The sequence below is a fragment of the Solanum lycopersicum genome, chromosome 3 (genome assembly GCF_036512215.1).
Source record: "Solanum lycopersicum chromosome 3, SLM_r2.1".
Lineage (NCBI taxonomy): Eukaryota > Viridiplantae > Streptophyta > Magnoliopsida > Solanales > Solanaceae > Solanum > Solanum lycopersicum.
This window is the reverse complement of record NC_090802.1, coordinates 54139965-54148747: the sequence shown is the minus strand read 5'-3', so window position 1 is coordinate 54148747 and position 8783 is coordinate 54139965. Positions and strand designations below refer to the sequence as shown.

The following is an 8783-nucleotide window of genomic DNA, read 5'->3' as shown; positions in this document are numbered from 1 at the left end:
CAAATTTGAGCTTTCTAAGTTTAAATGTTCTTCAAATTTGAGCTAAATCTCTAAGTTGGGAAAGTTATTCAAATTTGTGTTAAACCTTAATCAACTTGAAATTCTCCAAGATGCATAAGCCTTAAACTGTTTATTACAAGAATCTTCAAAATTAGAGCTAAACTAGATTTCACATATCTCTTCAAATTTGACTTAAATTTTCAAATTGAAATACTCCTCGAAACACGAGATTAAATTGTTTGTCACAAAGTTCCGCAAGCTTCAGTTAAGTCATCAAGTTGAAATACTTTTTGAAGCACGAGTTTAAATTGTATGTCACAAAGCTATTCAAAGTTGAGTTAAATGTTCAAGTTCAAATGTTTTTTAAAATACGAGCTTAAACTGCATGTCACAAATCTCTTCAAATTTGAGTTAGATCATCAAGTTGAAATGCTCCTTCAAATACAAGCTTAAATTGTATGTCAGAAAAATCTTCAAGCTTGAGTTAAGTCATCAAGTTAGAATACCGCTTGAAACACTAGTTTAAATTGTAGTCACAAACCTATTCAAAATTGATTTAAATATTCAAGTTGAAATGCTCCTTTAAATACGCGCTTAAACTGTATGTACAACACACACTAAAAAACACTCTCCTAGTACTATAAGTTTCATGAGTGTAAAAACATGAAATGTTCCTGCTTGATATGCCTCATGAAAGTGAAATTTAGGAGTAATCTTTCATAAGACTTCAGACTTTTAACAAATGGTGGTGACTCAATGGGGTCAAACCCCTATAAATAAAAACTGTTTCAAGATGGAGTTTTTAAAATCTCCAAGTATGCAAGTTGAAGTATTTAAATTCTCCAAGTCTGCAAGTTGATGTCTTCAAATTCTTCAAGCCTAGTATTTGAAAGATAATATATTTCAGTAAGACTTGAAGTAGGGGTTATTTGTAGTCATTTAAAATTTATTGAATATAAATTTAGAAAATAATTCGAGTTATATTAACTTCATGAATATATTAGTCCAATAGATTAATATAAATGAGTTAATTGTTTAAATCTCATAATATTTATTTAATTAAAGTACGCTTGATAAGGCTCATATTCCACGTCTATTAAATCTAATTGGACGAAGGGAATCTTATCCTATCACAACTCCACTATTCAAAAACTATAAGTAAGGGTCCTTATAATGTAGAAAAGTAACAAAGAATTATAACAAGAATCTAGAGAAAGCTCATGGGTCAAAACCCGCAAATTTCTCTACAAATCAATTATTCAAACGTTCAAGTTAAAGATAACAATCAAGATCAAGAACGATCAATATCAAGACAACATCGATTCAAAATCAAGCTCGATGTTCTTGAATTGAACTAGAAGTCAAGATCAAGATAAAGTTTAAGTTAATTGAAGATTCAAGAACAAGATCCAAAGCCCTTGAATCCAAGATCAAGATCATCACGTTCAAGTCCATATCAATTTCATCAAATCCACAAATCAAGATGAAGACTACAAGATTCAAGAACAAGCTTGAAGCCCTTGAGTTTAAGTAAAAATAAAGATCAAGTTCATTGAAGATTAAAGAACAAGCTTCAAAGCCCTTGAATCAGGATAAAGTTAAAGTCAAATTTAAGATCAAGCTCAAGAGACCTTGAATTATATATGAAAAGTCAAATTTAGAGGAATCATAAAGATTGCGACACTCTCACTTTGAAATAATAAATTAAATATGATTGTTGCTATATTTTTTTATTATTCTTTTCTCAAAGTGAATTATATTGTCTACATACACGCGCACGAGCGCACATGCATTCACACGCGTGCGTGCACACACACACATACATGTGGTTTTCTAATTAATTGTATTTTGAACAAATTGTAAAATTACGTACATATTATAACTACAAATTACAATTTTTATGCCTAAATGTTGATATTGTTCAATTTTACTATTTTTTTAATAGACTTTTTTGTTAAAAAAGCAGATGATTACTCTTTTTAAATTAAAAATTGACATCTTGTGAGTGATTAATTTATTAATAAGACAATTATTATTTATTCAATAGGCCTAATTTTTATTTATTAGAGAAATACAATACATATTTGGTAAAACTACATATATGAGCCATAAAATGTAAAATAATTGCAAGTTAGTCCCATATCAAAAGTAATTCCTAAAATATCCATTCTCTCATAAAAAATTACAATTCATATCCCATTCATTACGGGTGATAATTTTTGCTGAAGTGATACTAAATCGGCATTATATGCTGTATTGGTAACATTAAAGTTGATAATTTCGCTTAACTGATACTAAAAGTAGTATCTATACTATATTGGTATCATTAAAGTTTCTTGTTTAGAAATTACGTTGTAGTCAATGATACTGTAAGAGTATACATTTATATTGTTGTAGTTTTATTAAGGTTTCTTGTTCAGAAATTACTCTTCAATCAATTATACTATATGTGTGTGTGTATACATATATATATATATATATATATATATATATATTAAAAAAAATTATTTTGACGTTGGAATCTGGATCACCCATAAAATGGTGTGCTCTAGCACATAAAATTGTCGAAATGGAGGGTATGCGCGCTTCGTGGCTCGTTTGACCTTTAAAATAGGTCGGAATGGCCGTGAGGGCCAAACAGCTGCATCGCCAAGGTCTTGATGGAGATGCCAAAAGACAATTTGGCATTTTGACATCGGAATCTGGATCACCCAAAAAATTGTGTGTTATACACAGAAAATCATCAAAATGGGGGGTATGCGCGCTTTGGGACTCATTTAACCTTTAAAATGGTTCAAACTAGCTCTGAGTTCCAACCGGATTCATAGCAAAGGTATTGACGGACCTCCACAAAATATTTTGGTATTTTTGACGTTGGAATTCGGATCACCCAAAAAATGGTGTTCTATAGCACACAAAAATCATTAAAATGGGGGTATGCGCGCTTCAGGGCTTATTTGACCTTTAAAATGGGTTGGACTATCCGTGAGGGCCAACCATATTCATTGCCAATGTCTTGAAAAACATCCAAAAAAAATTTCGGTATTTTTGACGTCGGAATCTGAATCACCGACAAAATAGTGTGCTATAGCACATGAAAATTGTTGAAATAGGGGGTATGCGCATTTCAAGGATCGTTTGACCTTTAAAATGGATCGAATTGGCCATGAGGGCCAACCCTCAATATAGTAAAGGTCTTGACGGACGTCCACACAAAAGTTTTGTATTTTCGACGTCGAAATTCGGATTATGCAAAAAATTGTGTGCTTCAGCACACTAAAATCATCAAAATGGGGGTTACATGCGTTTCGGGGCTCGTTTGAACTTGATAATACGTCAGAATAGACCTGAGTGCCAACCGAATGCATAGACAAGGTCTTGAAGGACGTCCACAAAAAAATTCGGCATTTTTGACTTTAGAATCTGGATCACCCAAAAAGTGCTGTGTTATAGCACACAAAAATCTCCAAACTGGAGGGTATGCACGCTTCGGGCTCATTTGACCTTGAAAATGCTTCAGACTGTTTGTGAGGGACAATTGGCTGCATAGACATGGTTTTGACGGACGTTCACAAAAATTTTGGCATTTTTGATGTTGGAATTCGGATCACCCAAAAAATAATGTGCTATAGTGCACGAAAATCATCGAAATGAGGGGTATGTGCGCTTCGGGGCTGGTTTGACCTTTAAAATGGGTCGTACTGGATGTGAAGTCCAACCGGCTGCATAGTCAATGTCTTCACGGACGTCCACAAAATTTTTTGGTATTTTTGAGGTCGAAATCCATATCACCCAAAAAATAGTGTGTCATTAGCACACAAAAATCGTTGAAATGGGGGGTATGCGCGCTTCGGGGCTCGTTTGACCTTTAAAATAGGTCAGAATGGCCATGAGGGACAATGTGCTTCATAGACAAGGTCTTGACGGACAACCAAAATGATTTTCGGTATTTTTGATGTCAAAATCCGAATCACCCAAAAATGGTGTGCAATGGCATATGAAAATCATCGAAATGGGGGTATGCGGGCTTCTGGACTCGTTTGACCTATAAAATAGGTCAAAATGTTCATGAGGGACAACCGGCTGCATAACAAAGTCTTGATGGATGTCCAAGAAAAATTTCGGCATTTTTGACATAGGAATTTGGATCACCCAAAAAATAGTATGCTATAATCTTTAAAATGGGTTGGACAGGCCGTGAGGGCCGACAGTCTGCATAGCCAAGGTCTTGACGAACGTCCACAAAAATTTTTGGCGTTTTTGATTAGATCACCAAAAAAATGGTGTGCTATAGTACGCGAAAATCATAAAAATAGAGGTATGCGCGCTTCGAGTTTCTCTAATTCCTTTATTTACGTGATCTATCACAAAACATACTTGACTTTTTTGTTGTCTTACTGCTATCTGAATATATATATATATATATATATATATATATATATATATATATATATATATATAGATATATATATATATATATCATTGACTAATGAGTAATTTCTTAACAACAAACCTTAATGATACCAATATAGTATACAAATACTGATTTAGCGTCAATTCCACGAAATTATCAGTCTTAATGATACAAATAAAATATATAAACATAAATATATATATATATATATATATATATATATATATATATAGTGTTATTATTTAGTGGGATATGAATGTAAAGGGGTATATACTTGTAATTATTTTGCTTTTATGAGATACTTGATTATTTTTTTCCCAAGTATTAGAAGTACAAAAGGCCCACAATCTAGACCAATGAAAAAGGAAAAAAGCTACAATGACAAAAAGTAAAAATATCTGAAAGTAGCTCGCCTCTATAGAAAAAATGTGACATAATAGGTCAGAATAATTTGTTCTCTCACTCCTAACTGGAGGAGCGGCATTCCAAAAAAAAAGCCCTTTCTCTAAGTGTTCTTGCTTCTTCTGAAATCTTGGTGTGAAAATCCGTGGAGCGCAGTTGCTTCCTGCTATAGAGCTTAAAGGTAATCTTGTTACACCTTGAATCGTGGACACTTTTAATCATTTTGATACTTTCCACTTTACTTATGTTGTTGTACTGACTTCTTGTTGCAAATCTGCGGATTGTTTTTTGAGTTCTCGAAAAATTCGACCAATAGAGATCTTGACTATAATTAAGAATATATTGTTGCTTCAATTGATGTTTTGCTTATCTCCCAATCTAAGATTTTCATAAAATATAATCTACAATATTTTTCAGATCTAAAATCAATGGGTTGAATCACCATTGAAATTATGATCGTAATATTATTAACATTCTTTTTATCTATAAACATAGTTAATTGAAGATACGACCAACTGTAAACTTTTTATAGCTTTTACAACATCATGGTAAGACTTAAAATTTTGATCTTTATGGTTACCTTACATTGCTTGCCTTTTCCGTGATGAAACGAATCTGAAGATTAATACCACCACCATAGTTAAGAAAATATATATTAATGTAATTGAAGTGAATTGCTTGCGGCAAATAAAGGTATAATATAAAGAAAAGGAATCTACTGTAATACTATAGGAATGCTGGTTTCATACCAAATGTGACACCCAAGCTCTCACCAAGTACATGATATATTTAACCAACAAAAACAATTTCAGATTTTACTTAATAAATATCATATTGTAACCTCTTCTGTCATTACACGCTTATGTTTTAACATTGTATCATATTAGCAGATCTACATTGTTGATGTCAAAAGACATGCCTGCCTGATTCTTATGTTTGGTATCCTCTGCTTGTCTAATTTGATAATTTGGTTAACTTGAACTGGGACTTCCTGAAAGTTGTTGTATTCAAAGTTACCTGCATAATCAAAAGCTAAGTTCGCAAAAAAGTCAGCAAAAAGTATTTCCCTCCCTTAAGGAGTGTTGTACTCTTACTGTCAAAGCATTCCATAGCCTATTAATGGAGTTGGCATCCATTGTCACTCTCCAAGGCACTCCTCACTCTCCATTAAAGATATGCACCAATGCCATAAAATAGGTTTCAATTATGACCTTAGATAATTGTTTATCAAAATAATATGAAAGTCCTTCTTTTATAGAAAGAGCCTCAGCAACCAAGTTAGTAGAACCAACTGTTTTAAGACCTCTGGCAACCAATATATCACTTTTAGAGTCCCTCATGCAAAAGCCTGCATATTTAAGTCCTGGTTTTCCCTGTGAAGCTCCATATGTGTTGCATTTCCACCAACCTTTAGGAGGTGGAAACCATTTTATCAATTTATACTGACATTTTGGCATAACCAAACTTCTTTACAAGAAATCCCTGAGTCAAGTTAGTGATATCCCGTATCACCTTATTTACATAGTATGTCCCTCCAAGCAAAATTGGTGTTTCTTCTCTTCCATATGAACCACATGATAATGTTAGGCATTAGCTAAAAAATCATCTTCTGCCAACTGTTTCCTTGATAATCCCACCACATTTTCATAGTTTGTTTCACCTAGATCCTCGAACCATTAAACCCAACATATTGTGAAAAATACTTCCAAATAATATTTCCCACTTCCCTTTAAATGAATAAATGCTCCACAGTCTCTGAATCTGGAACATTACAACAATTACATAGAGGAGACTGACTAGGATTCCAACTGGCCATGATAACTGCTACAGGGATCTTGTTTGTCCACACTCTCCATAAAAAAAAAAGATACTTTAAATGGTAGCCCAACCATCAAGATTTTCTTATACCATTCAGAAATTACATTTTTCTCCTCAATAATTCCCAAGTACTCTTGAATAAAAATTGTGTACTCTTGAATAAAAAATGCTCAAAACTTGTTACAGTCCACCATGACTTGTCAATTGCATTTTTCTGCTTTACCTGATCTAAATAATTTTTAACATGTTGCACAACCTTATTAGATAAACAGTACTTCATTTCCTCATAATCCCATCTTTCCTCTGTCATAAATATGTCTACCACAGTGATAGGGTAACAAAAGAGTTGAGGTTGGAGATGATACAATGTACGTAGTTTATTCCAATTATCATACCAAATATATACAGATCCACCCTTAGGTTCCCACCATATATGCTCTTCAAGATACTCCCTATTTTGTAACATAAATTTCAAAAATTGTGTATCTCCCTTCCACTGAACTAGTGTTGGTATTTGCTTCTTACGGTACTTGTTCCACATATAATTAGCCCATAAAGTATTTTGAATTCGAAATATTCACCAAAGCTTAGCATACATAGCTTGTGACTAGTGCCGGCAAAATAAGCCCATATTTTGGTGACCCGCCCAACCCACCCAACCCACCCATATTTTAATGGGTTGAGTGAGTGATTTTTCAAATGGGTAAAATATGGTTTGATACCCTTATCTGATCCATAAAAATATGGGTATAATATGGGTAAACTATGAATAGCCAAATGAGGTAAGCTTCAAACTTTTATTCACTCAAAATTCGTGATATCACTAAAAATAGTGTAACTTCTTTTCCTTTTCATGTTATGTCATAGAATTAAAGACTTTTCTCTATAATTGAAAAGGTGAAGTCTTTGACCCTCCAAAAATATATAATTCAAATGTATATTTCTTTTATTCATTATAATTACGTTTTATTTATCTATTTAACTTTATATTGGATAATCAATAATACTGTAAAATAAACAAATCATGTATTAGTATTGACATTGCTTAAACTGCATCAAAAATGATTTAGTCCTAAAATGCAAATATTCGTTTACTTTGAAATTAAAAATATTTTCATCTTCTAATTACATAAATTTATTTTATATTGATAAGTTAAAGGATCTTTTGTTTTATTTTTATGATACATTAAAACTAAATGAAGCATAATTTTTCATTTAACAAAAATATTTTCTCCATATTGAATTTTTAAGTAAAGTACTATTTATTAATGAAAATTTGAGTAAAATATGGGTAAAGTAGCATTTCACTGAACCCATTTATCACCCAATCAATTTTTATCCATTTCAAATATGAGTGGGTTGAATAATTACCCAAGTTATGTTTATCCATTTTCAAATTGCGCATATTTGACCAATCCGCCCATTTTCCACTACTACTTGTGACACTGCTAATATTAATTTAAAATCCAATCCACCTTCCCGCTTGAAGGTAAACAAACTTTATCGTAATCAGTAATTAGCTTCCCACGTTAACCTTATTTGTCCAAAAGAACTTAGTAAAAATTCTATGGAGCTCTTTTAAAGTACATGTACGAAGAACAATTGAGCTCAAGACTTCTTTACCCCCATAAGATGCATGTTCCCTTTCCAAACCTCCAATTTTTTGACTTGACTCTCTTTATGGGCTCATCATAGTGAGATTTCCTTTTACTACAATGAGTTGTGGGGTAGCCAAGATAACATAGAGGAAATTAACCTCTAGTAAACCCTATGCACTGCTCTACCAACTGTTTTACCTCTCCTGCAACATTTGACGAAGAAAGACACTCTTGTGCTTATTTTATTATGGCCAGATATAATTTTATGTTCCTGCAAACATCCCATTATTCTCTCTAAAGAATACTTATTTGAAGAATTAAAAATGATGGTATCATCTGCATACGCTAAATGGTTCAGATTATCACTCAACTTAGGTAACACAAATTGATTTTTATCAATCAATGCATTTATTGCCCTACTGAGAACCTTTGTTAAGATTATTTTCTGCTGAGATAATGATAAAGCAGGAGACAAAGGATCTCCTTGTTAAACTGTTCTGGCGGAGTGAAAGAATTCATGTACATGCCCATTAATAAGTACAAACACCTCT

The 8783-nt window shown here is 32.6% G+C and overlaps 1 long non-coding RNA gene across 1 annotated transcript in view; it reads left to right on the top strand.

Moving 5' to 3' along the window:
• The first annotated feature begins 4867 nt into the window (after positions 1–4867).
• The window catches only part of LOC112941188 (uncharacterized), a 44313-nt gene continuing 40397 nt past the window's right edge, over positions 4868–8783 (top strand). The window contains exon 1 of the long non-coding RNA XR_011220297.1: positions 4868–4997. This is a non-coding gene — a long non-coding RNA (uncharacterized lncRNA). The remainder of the gene's footprint in view (positions 4998–8783) is intronic.